We start from the raw sequence: 21,279 nt of genomic DNA, 5'->3' as shown, positions 1-21,279 counted from the left end.
TAAAAATTAAAATTAAGACGGATTAGGTTCTGAGAGAGTTAGATGGCATTTTGAGAGGTGCTTTGCTGACTTCTTCTCTAACGGAGAATATCTGGCATGATTAAACAAGCACAAAAGGATTTTGGAATGCCCAGTTGCACTTGAACAGATGTGGTGGCTGAGTAAAATAGTTCCTTCTGATGTGGTTTCTACTTCCATCTCCTGACCTGAAAAAGGCTGCTAAAGTGAAGAGTCATCCCGTTACATGTTAACAATACAAGAAAATAAGAAGTCAAAGAAAGATATGTTCGTGTCATATTCTACAGTTGCTCCAGTTCACTTAGATACCCACACAGACTGGTTCCAGTCAAATTGTGACGTGCGTGTTTTGGTCCCCGTCATCTTGACATCTCATACCCAATTACTCAAGGGCTCTTTCAGTCCCTCCCTTCAGCTGTCCAGAGTGTGACCTAACTCTGTGCTCCTGAGCCAGTGCTATAAACGGCAAGAATCTCCAACAGTCCTGTTACAACAAACGTACCTGTCCTGTGTTCTGTTCCATAGGCAGCCCTCTCTTTCCAGCTTTCCAAGGGAATAGCAATAATGCCATCAAAAATGTAAGTGGGATTGGATTTCTCTGACCCTCTTCTACTTAGGTAATGTGTGAATTTTAAGTGTAGCCTTATCATGGAATCTAAGATTGTGTTCAGGGTCAGGGCAGCTCTCTACCCAACTGTGAGACTCATGGGAAACAAATAGCTTGTTGAGCCTTAGTTTCTTCATTTGTAAAATGGGAAGATAGTACCTGAACTGCCTGCCTCAGAGGATTATTGTGAACAGCAAAGGAGATAAAACATGTCAAAGTAATCTGAAATGTGTAAACCTCTATAAGTTACTTTTTTAAAAATCTTATTCCAATGGTTTGGCTTTACAAGAGCCTGTTTCGCATATGGCGACTGCTCGAGCTCTGAATATTTTCGAGTGGGTACTCCATTCGAGACACGTTAGGTACATAGTCATCTACACTTTCTTTGAATGTTTTGAAAGTCAACTTGAAATTAGATAGTTCTCATTGAGAAATCCAATTACCTCCAAATAACAACATCAATATATACTTCCTGATTTCTAATCACCCAGGTTCAATAAGGCCAAAAAACAAAAGAAATAAAAGGCATCTAGTGAAAATGGGAAATTTAGCCACATTCATTTATTCTGTTCAAGAACTAGTAAGATCATCTTTTCAACAAGGTTTAGGATATGAAATAGCCTGCAGAACTATTTTATGAACTGACTAAATGATAAGATAATTGAAAACTTAAAAGAATTTTTATTAGCCATTCTGCAAGTCCAGCAAGGGAACCAACTATAGAGGTGAATATAAAGAATTTGGGTCTAATGTAGGAAATGTTCCTCATTTAAAAAAGGAATGAGGGTTGGTCTGGTGGCATAGCCCTTAAGTGTGCACCTTCCACTTCGGTGGCCCCGGCTTTGCCAGTTTGGATCCCGGGTGCGGATCTACACACTGCTTGTCAAGCCATGCTGTGGCAGGTGTCCCACATCTAAAGCAGAGGAAGATGGGCACAAATGTTAGCTCAGGGCCAGTCTTCCTCAAAAAAAAAAAAAAAAAAAGGAATGATTCCCACTTGTTAATTGTAGTGCACTGTAGAGTCAATGACAGATTCTTTTAATGAAAGTGATATTGCTTAACCAGCAAATGTTTTCAGTGCAACTCAAAATGTACCTAAGAAGATTCAATAGATTTAATAACTTGTAGGAGAAAAATAGAGGCAAGGGCAGCCTCAGAATGAGGCTATGCACAAACACACACACATACAGGCTGTTATTCCCTATTACTATCTATTTTTCTCAAATAATGGTAGTTAAAATCTAAGTGGTTTTCATACACATTTAAAAAAATATTCTTTAAGAAGTAATAGAAAAGAAACATGTCAACATCACCTACTAGGACTGGTCAACATAATCAAGAAAGGGAAGCAGTGCGACATTTTCTAGGTATCACACAAGTAGAAACACCTCTCTGTGTGTGCCCTCTCTTCATAAGAAATCCCTGTGCATTCCGCTGGCCAACCGGTAAAATCCACCCTGCAAGTCCTGACCGTACCCACCATGAAAGTACAGAATGGATAGAGCTTCAAGGAGCTCCAGATGGCAGCTCTATTTGCTATAAATTCAATGCAATCAGTGCTTTCTTACTACCTCGTGTGGTCCACGCGCAGGTCTCAGGACAGAGAAAGAGTCTTGCATCCGTGTGCCAATATTTAGTCAAAAAGAAAATATATCCAGTCATAGTATTTCTATAAGTCTTTATAACGCACTTAGCTAGTCCACCGGTGGTCTTTTCCATAAAATGGTTTTGAAAATAAATATTTCAAAACATCAGAGGAAGGGCAAAATGTCCTCTTAACAGATGAAAAGTCTCAACGTTGAAACGTATCCTCATTACGTGGGAGACAAATCTTTCAAGCTACGCCTGTGTAATTGAACACTGTATCAACACTGTAGGTAAGTTGCAACATCCCGGTGACTTATATGAGGGACATCGGGTGATTAGTGGCATACCAATGGAAAAAGCAGAAAATTCACCGCCACCGAGCCTTCAGTTGAGATTTATGGAAACAATGCAGAGTGAGAATGAAGTTGGTTCTGTTGGCTTAAGCTGAGCCTCTGATATTTGCACCCAATCCATTGCATTGGTGCTCCCATTGTATGTTCCACCTTCCCGTTTTGAAACGCAACAAACATTTCTAAGTCAGATTTTTCTAGTTGTTTTCTAAAAAGGTTTATGATCACAGCTGCAGTAGTTATGGCTCGGTTTATAGTACATTGCCCACCGATGGTCCCATATGTCCAACAGAGTTTGTTTGGTACCATACCTTCCACAGACCTGGGCCCGTGCTTGAGGTGTGCCCATAACCCTGCCGTTAAATGGGCCAGCTGTGCTCGTAAACTCACGTTCACAGCCTCAATCCACCCGCCTTACAAAAGTCAGAGGCAATAAATCTATGTTCAGTCTATATATGCACTTTTAAGTATTTTTTTACACTTCTGAAAAGAAAATATAAAATATATCCATGTCTTCTGTGATCCTGTCTGAAATTAGAGCTGGTTTCTTTGGCGTGTATAAACAATGACGTTAAAGTCCTCGCTTTCCATTTCTTTGCAAGATGTCCATTCTTCTCCTGGACAGTCTTTTCTCCTCACCTTAAAAAAAGAGGAGCAAATGATAAGCTTTGTTCTTTTCTTCCCCCTGAAATCCTTTGATAAGGACATTGAGGCCTGGGCATGATTCCATCTATAGCAACAGCTTCTTCACTCGGTGTGAACCAGGAGCGAGCAAGTGTGAACACACAGCCTCCAATGATTCAGCTGTGACAGTGTGCTTCTTCAGTGTGGCCACCCTGGACCACAGCCCTAGCACAGAGGGACTTTCATCACTCTCTTCATTTGCCATCAAAGGCTAGTGCTGATTTCCTAGTCCCCTACAGGGAGGGCATATATTTAAAATTTTTTCCTCAAATTATGACACATTTCTGCCAATTTTAATGAGTCAAAGATAAATATTACATTAAAACCAAGTTTGGAAAGAGTTTTAAATTACTCTGAGGTTGTAAATTGACTTTCCAACTGAAGAAAATTTAGAAAGCCTTATGAACATTTTCTTTGCTTGAAAGTTCTCATCTTGAAATGGCTGTGCATCTGAGAAACAGCAGATTTTCAATCAGTTTTGCAAATACAATTAACAATAATTTATTTTAGACAGCATGAATGATCCTTGGTTGAATATATTAGATGCTGTATTACTAAGGTAAGCACTATCTGTGTGGGACAATCCAGTGGTAACTAAATTGGGAATAGCGGTGGAAGAAATAAGTAAAATAGCTCTTAAGATTGAGTAACAGTTATTCAGAAATGGGCTAGGTTCTCTTTCTCTGTCTCTCTCTCTCTTCCACTAATTTTTTTAAGTAATAAGTAAAGAGGAATTTTTATGTCCACCTCAATTCTTTGTGGCAGGAGGGTAGGCAGTCAGAAACATTTTTCCCTTCCTTCTCTGGCTCAGCGTGAAATATTTCAGTGACCTTGTGAAAGCATTTAACACGATGGTGCCACTCCTTTCTTGTAATATTATTTTCCTTGGTTTCCAGATATACTACTCTCTTACTTTCTGTCTCTTGTGTCTCCTCAAGAAGCCCGTTTTCTTCTACTTGGCCATTAAATGTTTGTGCTCAGTGTTCGGTCACCTGCCCATTCCTTCTTTCACACTGTATCTCACCCGAGGTAATTTCATTTATACTCACAACTTTAATCATCACCTAAACTCAGATTATCTCCCTAGCTGAGACCTTTCCTTGAGTTACAGGTGGGCATATCCAAGAGCTGACTTTGCGTGTTTACCAACCAGTCTCAAATGTACTACAAATTCAGTAAGTCGAAAACCAAAATCATGATCTTGCCCTCCAGACCTTGACTGTTTCTGTCACAGTGGATGGAACTAACGTGTATTATGTTATGTAAGCCAAGAACCTGAATTCATCCTTGAAATCTATCTTTTCTTCTACAGCCTCCTCGCCATATACAATCTATCACCAAGTTATGCTAATTTATCTCCTAAATAAGCTCTGAAATCTGTTCCTTTCTCTGTATCTTTATTGCCAACTCTGTAGTCCAAGCTATGCTGTCTCTTGGCTGGCCTACAAGAAGCCTTCTCTCTGGCCCACCCAGATTCACTTCGGACCCCTCCAACCCAACTCCACATTCTGTCCAGATGCTCTCTCCCCTTGCCCCCTCACCGTCACTACTCCCCAGTTAAGATTCTTCCTGGGCTTACGATTGCTCTCAGAATAAAGACAAAATACCCAGTGTGGCTTATAACTTCCTGAAGGGTCTTGTGCCTACCTGCTTTCTCAGCTCCACCTTGCGCTGTGATCCCTTTTGCTCTCTCAGCTTTAGCTTTGCTGGCCATCCCTAGTCCTTCTTAATCATCGTTTTTTCGCTCTTGTTCCAAGTCCTTTGGATCTTGAATATTCTTTGTTTTCAAATTTGCAAAGTTTAAACCTACTTACCTTTCGGATTTTCGGATCCTGGTATTCTGACTAGAATTCTGACTAGATCTCTAGCACTGTCTGTATCTTCTTCTAGGTAATATTAGAATCTTAATTTTGCATTTATTTTGTGGCTTTTTTATTGCTATCTTCTGAATAGACTTTAAACTTCATGAGGACATTGTCCAGTCTTACTCAGTGTGTGGCACAGAGTGAGTGGTCAATAGCATTTGCTGCAAGAATGGCTTGATGAATAAGCGTGTCTACAAGGGCAGATTTCAAAGTGGTCATAATGAAAGAGTTCTCTCTGCAAGAAGCAGTGGAGTGCGGGAGGGGAATCGCGGATCTTGGAGTCCCACAGACATGGATCTGAAACTACTGTTGTACCACTTAGAAAGCATATTGCTGGAGCCTCCTGACCATCAGTTTTCTCTTCATCAAAAGTGGTGCTAATGATTCCTTCTTTTAGGGCTGTTATGAGGTAAGGGACACAGAGTAAGCACGTAATGGCTAAATAATTTAACAAATATGTTTGTTCCAGCAGCAATTTTTAAGCATGTCATATGTGACGGCGTCTCCATCATCATGGTTGCCCCACAGCGTGGATACGCATTTGGTTTAAGTGAGTCTCAGCTGTGTCACCGATTTGACATCAAGTGCTGTCTTACAGCTAATCTTCTCTGTGTGTACAAACAGATGAGCAGTCAGATATAAGGCACTAAACTTGTTTTTCTCTTAAATGACTCACTTCTTCTTATTGAATATCGCACATAATAAGTGGGCAATAAATATGAGTTGGTTGATTTTTTTAGCAACTTCTTTACACCAAGAGCACAGCTGATCACCAGAAAGGAATGTTTAAAAAAAACAACAAAAAAGTCCATATTCTTTGCTCTTATAGAATTTAAAATAAAATTATATGGAGTAAATAAATACCAGCTCACATGAGAAATATTTTAAAGTATAAGTATTACAGTGTATGTCAAGAACTTTATCATCATAATAGGGTTCCAATATATGAAATGTAAACTGAGAACAAATTAGTAGTTCCCATAAACACCTTTAAAAAATTTATGGCTCTAGCTCTTTTTCCTGTCCAAACCGACTTCAAGGAGACACTCTGAAAATTAGAAACATTTCCTCAAATATCATTTACGTGTTTTGTGGGAAGCATAATGGTAGTCAATATGGAAAATATTCTGTTTTATTTTGAAAAAGTCCTCAAAGGAATTTATCCGATGCCAGGGTCAAGCTGGGAGTTTGTACTCAACAGTCTTAGCCGTAATTTAAATGCAGAAAGTTAGGATGGCTTAACACAACTAGAGGCATTTAAAAACGAACTAAAGTCATAATTTCAATTTTTTGTTTATTTAATTTAAAATATCTGTAAATGTCGCTTATCCTTCCCGGAATGAAGTAAAACGCAGACCTTGGTCTTTGGCTCAAGGAAATGGTCTTGCTGAGGTGTCAACATCCTGGGCTATGAATTCATAAAATAAAACTTCTATTTTCCATACATACAATGTCTACTCTTTAAAAATACATCATAAAATTATAGAAATGATGCCAGCTCATGGTAGAAATTTAGGAAACTTTTAAAAACATAGAGAAGGAAAAAAAACCCAAGTCTACTTTACGAGTTTATGAAACAACAAAGAGAGTTGTCTGAGCTCAACTCTGAGGGTTATACCAGGCTGGAGTCTCGGGGATTCACCTCAGCTTATTTGCAAGAAGCCTGAGAGAAAATTCCAGCAAAGTGAGCCTGACGTCTAAAAAGACTTAGTCATTGAAGGGGAGTTGCTCTTCCAGATTCTGAAGGCTGCATGGAATCTGATGACAGGATTTGTCTCTCGGGCCAGTTTTTTATTAAAATCATAAGCCTTTAGTGCAGCAGAGAGCTGGGGATCCAGGAAAGCTGTTCCGATAGACCCAGCCCTGGGGAATAAAAGAGGCTGATGCACGACCTCCTCCAGCACGAGGGATCGCAAAGGGAAACAAGCCCCATCTCCCTTTCATCCAAGAATCTCTGAGAAGGTATCCGGGATCTGGAGGTTCTCAGTGTCTCGGCTGAAGCGGGAGACAGTGGTGTCCCGTAAATCCTGAGTGAGAGACAGCTCTGCCAGCCCGACCTACGGCAACAGCAGAAGGGGAGGTGAGTTCTACAACAAACTTGCAAATGCGAGAAAGATATCTTCTGGCATATGAATTTGGCAAGAAATGATGTCTTGTTTTAATTAGCATATCTTTGATTACTAAGGAATTTAAAAACCGATTTATAAATTTGTTGCTGATATAGTTCTTGTGACTTGCCTATTCCTGTCCTTCTTTCCACTGTAATGTTCATTCTTCTCATTTAAAATGAAGTCTTTATAAATTGGAAGATATTCATAATTTCTCTGCAATGCGTTGCACCTGTATTTTATGGTTTGTAATTTGTTCTTTGATTTTATTTATGATGTTTTCCACCCAAGCTATCTATATTTTCTTTTACGTTTTCAGCCTTTGCACTCCACTCCAAGATCAGCTAGATATTCATCTTTAAGTTGTTATATTTAACTCTATAAACTATACAAATAAAATTTTCTAATATAATAGCTTCTAATTCATTTTTGCATTTTTTAACCAATTACCTGATTACTGTACTTGCCCAGTACATGATTTCCTTGCTGGTTTGAAATCCTGTCTTTATCATTTTCATCTGTATTTGTATTTGATTCATTTGTATCTTATATATGACGTGCAATTATCATCTGTCTAATCTCTTTATGTTTCTAACCATCGTTGTAAATTCTAACGGCATTAGCACACTGTACTAAGGAATATGATTTATAATTTAATACCTCGTAATGTAAGTGGGGCTTATTATTCTTCTTTTAAAATATATCTTGCCTGCTTTTTTCTGTTTATTTTTCCAGGTGAATTTTAGAGTTAATGGTCAAACATCCAAGTAAGAACTTGTGGACGTTGGATTAGAATTTCACTAAATGTGAACATTAATATGTGGGAGAAGTGACAATTGCACGTTGTTGAAAATTCCCATCCTAGAACAAAAGGTACCTCTCCATTTATTATCTTCTATTTTCTTTTTCGGTAAAGCTTTGTAGTTTTGTTTTCATTAGTTTCTGCATTTTTCTTACTAAGTTTATTCCAAATTAGTATATATTTTTGTATATTTTGTATCCTTTGAGAAGGATCTTTTTAATCCATTATATTTTGCTAAATTATCTTCCCCATTGTATAGAAAGATAAATAATCTCTATTTATTTTAACATAAAATTCTTGAGGAATGTCTCCTTATACACAGTGTCTACTCCAAATGCTTCACAGCTGATTGCATTTTAAGTTTCAGGTGAAGAGAAAAACCCACTGACCGTGGCATCAAAGATACCCCCAGTTGCATCTTGCTTGATGCAACTGTTTCCTCATTATGCAAAACTGGAAAGTGATATATTCTCTGAACCTCAGTATCCTCATCTACAAAAAAGGATTGTTTTTTCCCTTGACATGGTCAACATGAGACAAAGTGAAAGAATTTTTGTAAAGCACAGATCCTAAAAATATAGCATACAGTAGGAATGGAAGAAAAATATTAGTTCCTTCCTCCTCATCCTGTTCCTTATAGAAAATATGACTTGGGAATTTCATCCTTTAGATATATGAACTAGAAAAAAATAAATGTATGTAAACACATACATATATCTCCTTTAAATGTATTATTAGATAATTTTTCTCCTGGTCTGGTTACTTGGTGGCAAAATGCACATCTATGCATGTATGCACGTATTTTATAATCAATAGTATTACTTTATTGATGAAATACCATTGACTGTACTTTCAAAGTTAATGAGTTGAATCATAGAATTGATGGATAGAAGCACAGCCTGTCACACCTGCAAGATTAATGAGCCCTCTGCCACTAATGACAGCCTGCAGTCATGGGCTTCATTCAGAAATTGCCCAAATATTCACTCACTAAACACCAACTACCAGGCCCAGTGCGAGGACTGAGCATGTGAGGGTGGCAACCTCTGCCCACTGAGATGTGTGATGTTCCTGACTACATCTTAGGAAATCTGTCAGTTGACTCTTGTAAAGCAGTGGTTTCCTCATCTGGATCTTCAGACAATGTATCCGACAACCTAGTTCTTTATCCTGTGCAACTGCTCTCCCTTATCTGACTTTCCTGTCTTTACTAGTTTCATAAATGGTTTGCAGCCTGAAGCAAACTGTTGGGCATTCCATTTTTATTTCTGAGGTTACTGCCCAAATCTTTATTCCATTTTATGTTGATGCTTCAGGAGCTGACCTAGGATAAATGGAAGCTACCAACTGCCAACTGTGCTGTCAGCTGCGTGGTGGGGTCAGAGGTGCTGGCTGAGCCTGCAGATTCTGACGGTTTGCCAGCAGTGAAGGCATTTGCCTTAGAGGGAAACGGTGCCCCGTACAGACCTCACTGCACAGGGCTGCTGAACGCGCCAATTTCAGGCAATGCCCAATTTGGAGAAAAGACGAAGTACAAAGAAAGATGTTTCCTTGACCCCCTCAAAATACGTAAAACTGCCTACACCTGCATAGCCCCGGTAGTCGTTGCCCCAGGCACACCCTCATGCATTAACGGTAGAGAAGAAGCCAGTTTCTGTTTCTTCCCAGTGCTGGGACGGGCACGACAGCTGGTCTCCAAGAGCCGAGCGCACATCCAACCCCGCAAAGAACAAGAGGCCGCAACACTCTCTTTATCTGTTAAACTAAAGAGGGTTTTATTACAGGCTTTGTGCATTCAATGCATTTTCCGCACATTGACTTCTTGTCAACGAAAGGTCGTTCTTGCCTTTTTAAAAATTTACCTTTAATCAAACGTGATTTAAATGCCGAATTCCTGATTTTAAAAAAGAAGAGTGGGTAACATGTAGAAAAAGAAAAATCTATTGAGAAAATCGTTCGACAAATGAAGTCAAGCCCGAATCTAGCTGTAGGAATCACTGGCACACCTATGTGAAAGGAGAAATTGTATGAAAAGGATGTTCTTTTTCTCTTGGGAGATGCACCCTCTGACCCACATTGTGGCATATGGTGAGGAACTCAGTAACTATAAATGTGAGAGATGACGCTCACCCCTGGTTTAACCCTGGGTTTTTCTAAAATCTTATGTAGCGTCCAAATTATCTGCTGAAGTGTAGCCAAGGGTGCCAAGTGGGCAGTGCAGGAGACGTCAGAAGAGAGTGAAATTTGGAAATGAAATGGCAGCCTTTAAATAGCCTGACTGCGTACATCATATGACTTCAGTAGGTCTCTGGTCATGACAGGCGGCAAGGGAGCACCCCTGGGGAGGGTTTAATCCAGAAGCAAATGCCCTTCTGTTCAGTTACCATCCTATTACCACATATGATTACTATACCATCATTCAAGATTTATTCTTTCTCCCTTTCTTTTCTTCATTTTCTATCTTCCCTCCCTCTAGAAAATTGTCAAAAATTCAGGTTCTGAATGATTTCCCATTTGAATCAGTTTGATCACTGCACTCATTAATTTAGGCATAATTTAGAAATTATCAGTGGAAAAAAAGGACATAAGCATTTTTAGAGATTTTAAGGGTTGAAGATCTCATAAACCAGTTTTCATAGTATTTTTGCTAATAAAATTTTGAGGCACTGGATGAACTAGGATCCATTCATATGAAAGAATGTGCGTGTAACCGTGGAAAAGGAATGCGCATGTATTATCTTCCTAACATGTGTCAAGCACAATGCTAAGCATTTTACATATGCTTTCTCACTTATTCTTTTTAACAGCCTGAAGAAATATGGATCATTGTCCCCAGTCTACACGGCAGGAAACTGGAAACTCTCAAAGATGAGCTATTCAAGCTTAGAGAGAAACCGCTTTCAAGTGGCAGAACCTGGATTAAAATTCAGCTCTCCTGCATTAAAGTCTAGGTCTGCTGGCCCCGAGCTCTCCCTCTCTTTCATCCCACAGCATCCCCTATATAATAAAAAATTGAAAAGGTAAAAATCAAGATTTAAATATGCTTTCGCTCAGCAACAAAAACAATGAAAAAAACCTAAAAAGAATAATCACAATTAGGTACTATTGACGTCAGTTTATAAAAATATTTGTTTCATGCAAATATTTAATGAAAACTTGTCATTTGTAATAGTAAATGATCTAAGTGGGAAGTTTGTCTTCATTATTATTAAAACATAGTTTAAATGACGTTAATAATTCTAGCAAAAGTAGATTTATATTAGGCTTATAGCATAAAGACAAAATACATTCAGATTTGCCACATTTAATGTAGAATATACCTTCTTTTGATTTATTTTTCAGTTCTTAGCGGTCAAGAGAAAACAAATATTCTTTCCTCTGTTCTCTCTCAATCTAGTCCCTTGTAATTGATTTAACATCCCCAACTTTCAAATACATTTTGTACTCTTGGTTATGTCTATACTTGAAAAGGAAATACAAAACCATAGTAAAATTTTTTAAAAAAAATGTTTGTTAATGTCTGAATAGTGGGAACACTGGTACAAGTCTGTGAGGGTGGGGCGTCAGAGTATCTACACCTCTCTCCCTCCCTTCACTTGTGGTTGGTGGCACTGATGTTTCCTTCCAAGGGGGAACTGCCTCTGGATAAGGCACGTGGACCCCCTCCGTCCCCCCCATTAAGCTATAGTCTGAGCAGTGTTGGAGATGGCCCCTTTAAGAACACAAACCCATTGGAAAGTCCCATCAGAGGATATTCCCATGCCAACCAATGGTGTTCAGCCCTCTGGTAAATCAGAAGAATAGAGCCAATGTTTATTTTTCCTTCTGCCATGGAAATGTGCCGGGAGTAATAGGGAAAACAAAATTTCATGTGTTTAATTCTCCTTAATTTTATTCTCTGGAGTTATTTCCCAGAAATATATATCTATGGAAAGCTCACTCTTCATTGCTGTGCTGTCCAACATGGTAGCCACAAGCTACATGTAGCTAATGACCACTTGAAATTTGGCTAGTGCTACGCAGGAACTGAATTTTTTATCTTATCCAGTTTAAATTAATTTAAATTTTAAAGCAGAAGCGGTGTAAAACATAGTTCTGTTAAACACAACTATATTGTTTTAATAAGTTCTATATTTCGTTTTAGCTGTTGCATCATATAAGATATTATTTAAGTTAATTTTTTTTTTAACTTTTTTAGCGTGGCTACTAGGAAACATAAAATTACATATTCGGCTGACATTATACTTCTATTGGATGGTGTATTCTAGAGGAAGTAGGGCAAGAATTCTGTCAGCCTGCACAAGATCAAAGCTTCCCCACTTACTACCTGTTTGGCTATGGCAATTTACTCAGCTTCTCCGGGCCTTGGTTTTCGTATCTACCAAATGGGCATGAAAATCCAAGAGCCCACTGTGTAGGGTTATGAGGATTAAATACTTTAAGATATGCAAAGTGTTTAAAATAATGCCTGGCATAAAGTAAGGATTATGTATGCACTTGTAGGTTAAAAATAAAAGCAAATTATTCCTCCCTAGAAGACGTAGATAACATTCTTCTAATAGATGATCAATGAGAGTAGATGATTGACTATAATTAATCTAATGCTCTAAACTGACTATCTGTAATAGATGAGGAATTATGATATCTAGACTTTTAAAATTAAGTCCCATAAAAAGGATGCTCACACAGAAATGAACCAAAACATACATTCTTGCAAAAGTTTAGTACCACCTTGAGATATATGTTTAAACTCTTTGCCCGAGGCAAAGAAAGACCCAGAGAGAGTGTTCTCGTCCCTGTGGCTCCTGTGCTCCCCTCTCCTCCAAGACTGTTGGGGCTGGCAGAGCACAGACCAGCTCTCCTTAGCTAGCACTTGCTGTGGATGACGACCAACCGCGACCACTTCAGAGATTTAAACATTAGCATGTACCTATATTACTGTAATAACCAGCTGTGTCATTTAGACATATAAGTAAACTATCTGAAAAATAGTCACTAAAATGTATGTAAAAGCTTAATCAAAGAAATAAAGTTTAATGAAAGATTTTATTAAAATTTTATCCAGGCAGAGGAATCGATAGATGAATCTTCTCATCTATAAAATTGCATACCCTTTAATGTCTTTAATTCGTTAGTCAGACATTCATTGAATACCTTCTGTGTGCATGGCCCTGGAAAACATGGCACAGTCTCTATGCTCAAAAAACTTTACCTTCTTATAGAGTCAAAATTAAGGCAAAAGTGAGCAATTTATGATTGTAGATTTTTTAGAAAACAAAAGGTCCATTTTGAGTGGTCCATCATTTAAAATATATTCATGTTTTTGAGTTTTCCTTGGGGAACAGTTCAAAAATGTAATTTCTAATTTGAGAGGGTACTTATCTCCATGTTTCATCAAACTTTCTTTTTTTGGTGTGGCTACAGGCAGATAACTAAGGTCAATATTCTCTGAAATGCTATTCTGTCTCCCTAGAAGATCAAAACACACACATCCACACATGCGCACGCACACACACACACTGGTACTCTTGAACGTGAAAATAAACCTCCCAAATCATGTTTGGGAAACTGAAAAAGTAATATGTTGAGCAAAATTAGGACTAGATCGTGCTTGTCATGCTATTTTCAGAATGTAGCACTCCCCTCGCCTCCCCTTGTCTGTAAAACACATCTGTGATTTCTTTACTAACCATTTTCCAGCCTCTTTCATAAAATAACGGTTGTGTTCTGGTGTTTCTCATTTTGAATACTGAGAGCATGTCTCCCATCTCATCCGCCGCCACATTGTTAAATCTGAAGTAGAAAGAGAGAGGGATTGCTCTGGTGTCTCCAGTTGGCAGCAGAAAACGTGTTGTTTTCAATTACTGTGTGTCAAAGCTCAGCCAAAGGGAAAGCGACTTTTCAGGACAATGTGCCTAGACAAAGAGCCACCACAAATGTGGACTGAGAATGACAACTCCCACCTTGACCCTCAATAGGGATTCCCACAACTGACACTCGCTGAGACTGAAGACTCTTCCCCTTGGGTTTACCAATTCGCATAAAGGAAAATTATTTGTTGTCTAGGCTGAATGACACAGACAGACATGGCCTGGATCCCTCCGGAGTGATGTTTGACAAAGGAAGTTCATTTACCCAGCCTTTTGCTCCAACGGATGTCTGCTCCCCACAATAGTAAAAGTTAACACAATACAGAAGTCTTGCTAATATAAAGGATTTGTGATTAACACTCTACATCAATTCTGATTTTCCATATTTTTTTTAGTAGAACCAGGTTTGCTAATAAATTGCCAGCTGTTAAAGTCACTAAGCCTATTTTCATCACAACCACCACATAACAGGACCCCTGCAATTACCTGAGGCCTGCCTTTCTCTCATTGTATACTTTATATTGTTTCAGATGAAACGTACCCTCCTCCTACAATTCTGGGGCTTCGTTGTTAGTGACTTAAATTCAGTTACAAGTTTCAAGTAAGTCGGTGAGCTGCGGGAGAGTGGCATCTGAGCCAATTCCTCTGCCTCCTAAGGCCTGGAGATGATTTGAAAAGACAAGGAAGGAGAAAAAGAAGGAAAGAGAAATAACCAGAAGTCAGGGGAGCCACCAAGAACTTTGACCAATCACTGTCTTGCGAAACAATATAGATGATCAAAATAGTGCTTCATCAGAAGGTGGGTTGGAAAAAAAAGCAACAAGGAGGAATTGATTGGAAACAAAAAATTGAAGAGAAAAAAACTAGTGCTCTCAGTTGAATTATGCGCAACTCTGTCAGAATGAAGAAAAATGTCGTTTAGTTCTTGAATTATGATCAATAATGTCTATTCTTCATAAGAATCACAGACTTTCTGTCTTCTCCTCGCCAACCTCCTCCAAGAGAAAGTAAACAATTTATGATAGAAGGAGTTTTGAAAAAAAAAATACTATGTAAAGATTTTTAATAGGGAGGAGATTTCATGAAAATCACATGCTAACAGCTCTGACTTCTCAAGAGCAGTGAGCTTCGCCCCTGAGAAAACACTATTTTCATCACGGCTGCGCTGCAGCTAAACTGCTGGTTTTGACAAGCTGTGTTCCTGGTAAAATGTTATTGTTGGCAAACGTGGACGGTGTGGAGACAGCTCGGGGAGGCTGCCTCCACAGTGGAGATGGGCAAATTGACTACAGCACCTGTGGGAGGGTTCGCTGCCTCTGAGCCAGATTCCCTCTGTTTTCCAGCACCCTGTCCCTTTGTTCTGTAATGAGAGCCAAATGTTCCCTTTGCCGTCCCTCTGGCCCTGTAATGTGACTCCCCATCAGCCTCGGACAGGCCCCTTCGCCCTTCCCCACTCCTGGGCCCTGTGGCTGCCACTGGCCTGAAATTGAAAGGGGGTTTAAAAGCCCACTGTTCTCCCAGTGGTCGCACGGACCCTCGTGGCTCCCTGTCTTCTGAGACAGCCGTGCCCTGCTCACTTTTTTCACGGTGAACCACAGTGTTAGCAGGTCAGCTATGGAAGCTCAACTTTTATTTGTTTGTTTATGTATTTATGTATTTATTTATTTTGGCGGGAGAGCCATCAATCATATTTTTCAGGCAGGAGCGACTCATCTCCCAAATGAGAAGTCTGGTGAATTTTATTGTGCTACACAGGACTCATAGCAGGAAGGTCTTCTGCTTCACAGAACTTGTTGATGCTGAAGTCTAAGCCCAGGCTTTTCTGGCTGTTTCTCCCCCATCTCAGTAAAGATGCGGCAGGTGAAGTTCCAGTGATGTGCCTGGGCAGGGTGCGCTGTGCTCCGAATTACAGCTGAAAATGTCAGGACGTGGCCTGGTTTGATTTAGAGAGTTCATCCTTTACCCAAGTCCGTTCCCCATCTGACCAAAATCCGATGTTCACTCAGAGATCAATCACCCACGCCGGTGCTCAGGGGACAGACAAGGATCTGCCCCAAATCAAAGCCAATCTTGGGAAGGTTTCAAAAAGCACGAGGGGAGTCATAGATGCTGGGTCCAGAGCACCCTTGTTAAGGGCTCCTAACACTGCCCCCACCTCCCTTCAACTCGCCTTGGGTCTGATGAGTCGAAACGGCCTGGAAGGTTCAAGAAGACCTTTACCTTTGTCACTTTTAAACAAGACCACAAGAAATTTGGTCTCAGATTTGTCAAATCAGTCCTGGCTTTTCTAGGCATCCCCAGCTTCCACTTCTGTGGACCCCCGTACAAATTGTATGATTGTTGCTGTAATGCCATGTGTTTTTCAAAGATTCTCTCTCTGCCAGGGCAAAGAGTTAGGCTAGAGCTGGAGAAAACAATTTGGTTTCAGTATTCCATGTGAAAAGGAAGCGTCAAATTCAAGAGCTACTTGGAAGGGAGACTTATAATACAGCTACACAGATTTATTACACATTAGGCGTTGCGCCGAGCACTTACGTGCATTATCTCATTCAATCCACGCCACAGTCCTGTGATATAAATACTATTGTTGCCCCAACATCTAAATGAAGAAACCGAAGTGTAGAGAAAGTTAAAGAACTTCCCTCTGCTAATGCACGACTGAGCTGGGATTTGCATCAAAGTTTCTCTTATTCTGAAGCTCAGATTCTTAACAGAAATGTGGGACGGAATCTGGTGATTGATCAGAAGCTAGGAAGAGAGACAGGCCTTGCGGTCAGAGTGATAGATGCTATATTGAGCCTAGAAATATGAATTAATGTTCACAATGATACACAGTTAGACCTAAAAGTGATTTTGGCCATCTAGATCAACTCTGCCATTTTACAGATGAGGAAGCTGAGGGTCAGAGATGACCTGAGGAATGCAAGGTCACTTAGTGTAACACTGGCAGAACTCAAGCTGGAAGTCAGCTCCTCCAAGTCCTAGGTTGTGTTTTTTTACTTTATTAACTTATTTGTCTAGTCCTCTCGAGCATCTCTATTTTCAGTGTGTAGTCTGCTAATTTCTTTCAAAAATTTTGACTAAAAACAGGACGTCGTATCCCTAACCAAGTCTTTAAGCACAGGAGTTTCTATACCTGCTATTGGCAGGTACTAGTGATCCTCACGTTCTGCTTCCACGCCATTTTCAAGTGCCAGCTATAAGGCCAGAGGAGGGGAATATGAAAGTGTTAGACACTGAGATCCTGAAACAAAGGAGCCAGCTGGCCGGCCTGCTTAGAACATTTTGTCCAGAGTCTTCAGAAAATTAGGGGAAACAAAAGAGAATTTAAAAATCTGCCGTTCTGTTTTCCAATGTAAGCTTCTGGTGTTTTCCTTTCTGCGCATAGTGAAAGTTCTCTCTGCTTTCCGGACTCGTTGGGGGGTAAGTGCACTACCCCTCGGCCTGCATTTGCCTGACTCATGTGGGACAAACTAGCCAGCCGTGCCCCGCCCCGACTACACTGCCTGGATTCCTAGGGTGAGGGAGAGTAAGCACCATTTGTGCGCGTTTGTTTTGGACAAACACTGATTGGCCTCGCCTGTTAGGGTGTCATGTTCTGGCCAGGGTGCTGTCCTGGGCGCGTTTATTTAATCCTCACCGCGACTGTTATATTCCTTTGTCGGATCAGCAAACTCAAGATGCAAACAGTTTTTTGTTCAAGTTCACACAGCTGAGTAGACCAGGCGGAGGTCAGCTTGGCGGCTCCCTCTGAGCTCTCAGTCCTTCTGCCTCGACGTGCCTCCTTCCATCTGCGGCTGTTCAGCAGGTCCTCAGCGCCCTCAGCTCAGGGGCCAAACTGAGGACGGAGACCGAGGACTCTCCCAGGACTGGCCTCTGTACCCCCTGCCTCCTCTCTCCTGCATCTTCCGGAAACAAAGGTCCTCCCTGCATCCCCAAGGGACTGCGATTTCCCTCCTCTTCCAAGTGGTGTCAGGCTTCTAGCTACTGATCACGTGACCCTCCTTCCTGGAAGTCTCTGTCCCCACCAGACTTATACAGCAACTTCACAGATGACTAAGGAAATGGAAAACATAATGTCTGTTTAATCTACATCAGTCTCGTTTACCTTCAGAAGACACTGGTTTTTCTCCACTATCTTATTTTTCTTGGTTTTAGAGTCACTAGAAAACTATGTGATTGTGAGTGGAGGGAGTTTTCAATGCTTGCTTAAAAAAAAAAGACAGCAGCGTTTGGGACAGAGTGAGCCCTGGGGTCTGCTGCCACTTCAGCCCTGCTTCTCTGGCCTGCCCCTTGATGATGGCGTCATTCAGGCGCCCTGCCCAGCAGGGTGCAGAGAAAACCACTGCTGGTTGGCAAACTCCACCCATCTGGTCCTGCCAAAGCCCACAGCGGGCCCCAAGGTACATACACCTGATCTGGGAGGGATGTGTAAGTCCAGACAGGACAAAAGTATAAAATCATATGCGGTAGCTTGGTGTCCCCAAGAGTGTGCCAAATGGCTGTTCAGGCTGAAGAAGAATGTGTCTTGCCCCAAGAGTAGCGCAGATGAGAGGAAATAAAAAGAAATATCTAAAAACTGGAATCTCAAGAGACGTCTCCTTGAAACTTGGAAAAAAAATTAAAGAAAGCAAATAATACAAAGCCTCAAATACAACAGTGGACCTCGCACAGAAAGTCACAAGTCTACATAAGGTTTTATCATCTCTTCCTTCTCCCCGACATGGAGAAGCTTTCCATCCTTCCTGTCATCCTCATTTTCAACTCCATTAAGAATAATGTAAGTTTCTACCTCATATCTGTCAACACAAATAATTCATAATCAATCTATAAATCTAAATTGGGGTGAGTTTATTATGAGCCAGATTTGAGGATCCTGCAGCCTGGGAGAGCCCTTCCACAGCAGATGGGGCACTCCAAAGAGGTGGAGTGTACAGGGTGGTTTTATACAGTCAAAGAGCACATATCACATATGATTGGAATGTCCTGTTTACAACAGTCACAAGATTGTCCTGTTGGCACAGCAATCGATGAACACAGCAATTGATGGACACAGCAGATAGTAGGTCTGCTCTCTTGATGGGCACAGCAGGAAGCAGGTCTGTTGTCTTGAGCTGGGTTGTCATAGGTGAGTGTAGCAATCAGTTCCTAGCCTAGAGAGCTGCCTGTCCTTAAGGAAATGCCAATGTAGGGGAATTTGCACGTTTATCTTAAGGGCATTTGTTCTTGTCTTTGGGACATAGTGAATGCTTAAAGCGGATATACAATGCATGCTCAATAGCCAAGTCAGGCCCTTTTGGGAAAAATAGTGTTAGGCCAAATCAGCTTTACACCAAATGGCTTCCTCATATACTCCAGTATATCCTATTGCTTACCATTTGTTTATTGTATCCATCCTCAAGGAAGCAGAGCAGCTCATAGCGGGTAGAGATAGGAGCAGTGTCCTTTTCACAGGCATGATGTTGGCCCATAATACATAGGTGTCCACCTATTTTAAGAAAGGCAACTTGTGAAAAATCCAGAACATTGCACAGCTTTTCTGGGCTACAGATACCACTGTGGAACTAAATCTTATTACATTTCATGACTGAAAAGTCTCCTTTTCAGTGAAGATATTTTTGGGGAATTTAATTATATATATATCAGTTGGCCTCCATGAAATAGCCATAAAAGGAGCCCTGCTGAGGACAATTTTGGAGGGGGAGGTAATTTTTTGACACACGGAGTATGACCCCTACTTCATTTGTTTCTAAGTTCTGTTTTTACTCATATTTTCCTTTGTTCACAGCAGAAACCTTCTCTTCCAAACAGACCAGAGAGTTGAGAAGCTCATACACCTTCCAGAGTTCCAAAGTGTCTTCTCCACTTGAGAGGTCTCTCCTGTTTCTTCTAGGTGGCACAGAAAGTAAAGTGGAATTTGAAATAAATAGTCTCTCACAACGTATCAAGTGTAGAAATGCACAAAGAGAATGTTTAAACCCAAAGGGCAAGTGAAGAAAGCAGGAACTGGAAGGCGAAGGCAGGGGAAATTTGAGGAACTCAAGTTTCATGGGGATGTTAGAAAAAATAGTATATGTGGACAGACACCAGTGCCAAGACACGACATAAAATAAATACTAAAAAGTTCAACACAGACCTTCAGCTATCAAACAACATATGGAATTTCCTTTAAAGTCTACTGGAATTTTCACCAAAAGCAGATCAATTGTCATAAGCAGCAGTTTATTAAAGATGGCACAGACTTAATGATTCACATTTATTCACCAATTCAGGATATTATTCAGCCTACAATATGCCAAGCCAAATGAAAGGCTAAAAGTAGAGACCTTCTTCACAAAAGGTTCACATTCCAATAGGGAAAACATTTAAACAAACGATAAGGGAGTTACCAAGAAGGTAACATTCATAATAATCAAAGCACACACAAAGCACAAAGTGCAGTTGGGCACAGAGAGGGGGTGGTTCATCGTCTGGGGAGTGGTGAGAGGACGCTTCCCAGAGGAGGTGATTGGTAAGTTGATCTTGATGGATAAGTAGGAAGACCAACATTTCAAAATGGCAACAAAGACGTCACGTACCACAGCGAGACCTGTTCATTGGGGGGCAGTTTCAGGTAGGAAAATGGAAGGAGCCATTCAATTTCATTGGACGAGCATGTGTCAGGGCTTACTGCCGCCCTTAGCACTATGTTGAGTTTCTTTGGGTATTAAGAAAAGAAAAAGAAATAAAAGATGGGACGCTGCCTGCAATGATTTGTAATCGCAACTGGGAACACAAGGCATACACACATGAACTAATAAGAAAATAATATAAAATGGTACAATCAAGAGCTAAAGTTTGTGTATAGATAGTAAATACTGTAAGAGATCAACGTTTGAAATCTTATTGTTTACAGTCTTGCTAGGCAAGACAGTGGAGGGTCTGTTTTTAAGAAATATAATGGGTGAGAAACTGGTAATTATTGCTCATCTAATTAACATTTATTCCAGAGAGTTCATCTGAATCAATCATTAGAAATGAAGTGCTTGATTGTTCAGAGAAAAATTGGCAATGAAGCAAATCTTACCAAGAGATTATTTGCCAAACAAAATCCAGTGTTCTTCCTTTTAACTTCTAATAGAATAGATTGTGAAGCGTCTTTTGCATTTTCCCACGATCTAGCTGAACTTCAAGAAAGATTTTGAGATCACATGGTCAGCTTCTTGTTAAACCTGACTGAGTATACTTAAGCAATTACGGAGGTTGAGCATTGGGTATCATGTGGCAAATTAAGAATAGGATTTCATTGAACCAAAACAACCAGGTATGAGGCTATTTCTCTGACCCCTGAGTCGGGGCCAGGCCTTGTCAAGACATGAGACTCTCTGGAAATAAGTGACCACGACAAA

General features: G+C 40.3%; 1 long non-coding RNA gene across 2 annotated transcripts; it reads left to right on the top strand.

The window, feature by feature from the left end:
• Positions 1 to 475: 475 nt before the first annotated feature.
• LOC102149962 (uncharacterized) lies at positions 476 to 14,327 on the top strand. 2 transcript variants are annotated; one of them, XR_001379401.3, is made up of 4 exons: positions 476 to 596; positions 7,061 to 7,191; positions 7,955 to 8,092; positions 10,829 to 14,327. It is a non-coding gene; the product is annotated as an uncharacterized lncRNA (long non-coding RNA). The 2 variants fall into 2 exon arrangements; XR_011422240.1 differs by lacking the exon at positions 476 to 596 and having other exon boundaries at positions 6,713 to 7,191.
• Positions 14,328 to 21,279: the final 6,952 nt, after the last annotated feature.

This window comes from Equus caballus, chromosome 10 (assembly GCF_041296265.1).
Source record: "Equus caballus isolate H_3958 breed thoroughbred chromosome 10, TB-T2T, whole genome shotgun sequence".
In the NCBI taxonomy this organism is placed as follows: Eukaryota; Metazoa; Chordata; class Mammalia; order Perissodactyla; family Equidae; genus Equus; species Equus caballus.
This window is presented reverse-complemented; position numbering and strand designations above follow the sequence as displayed.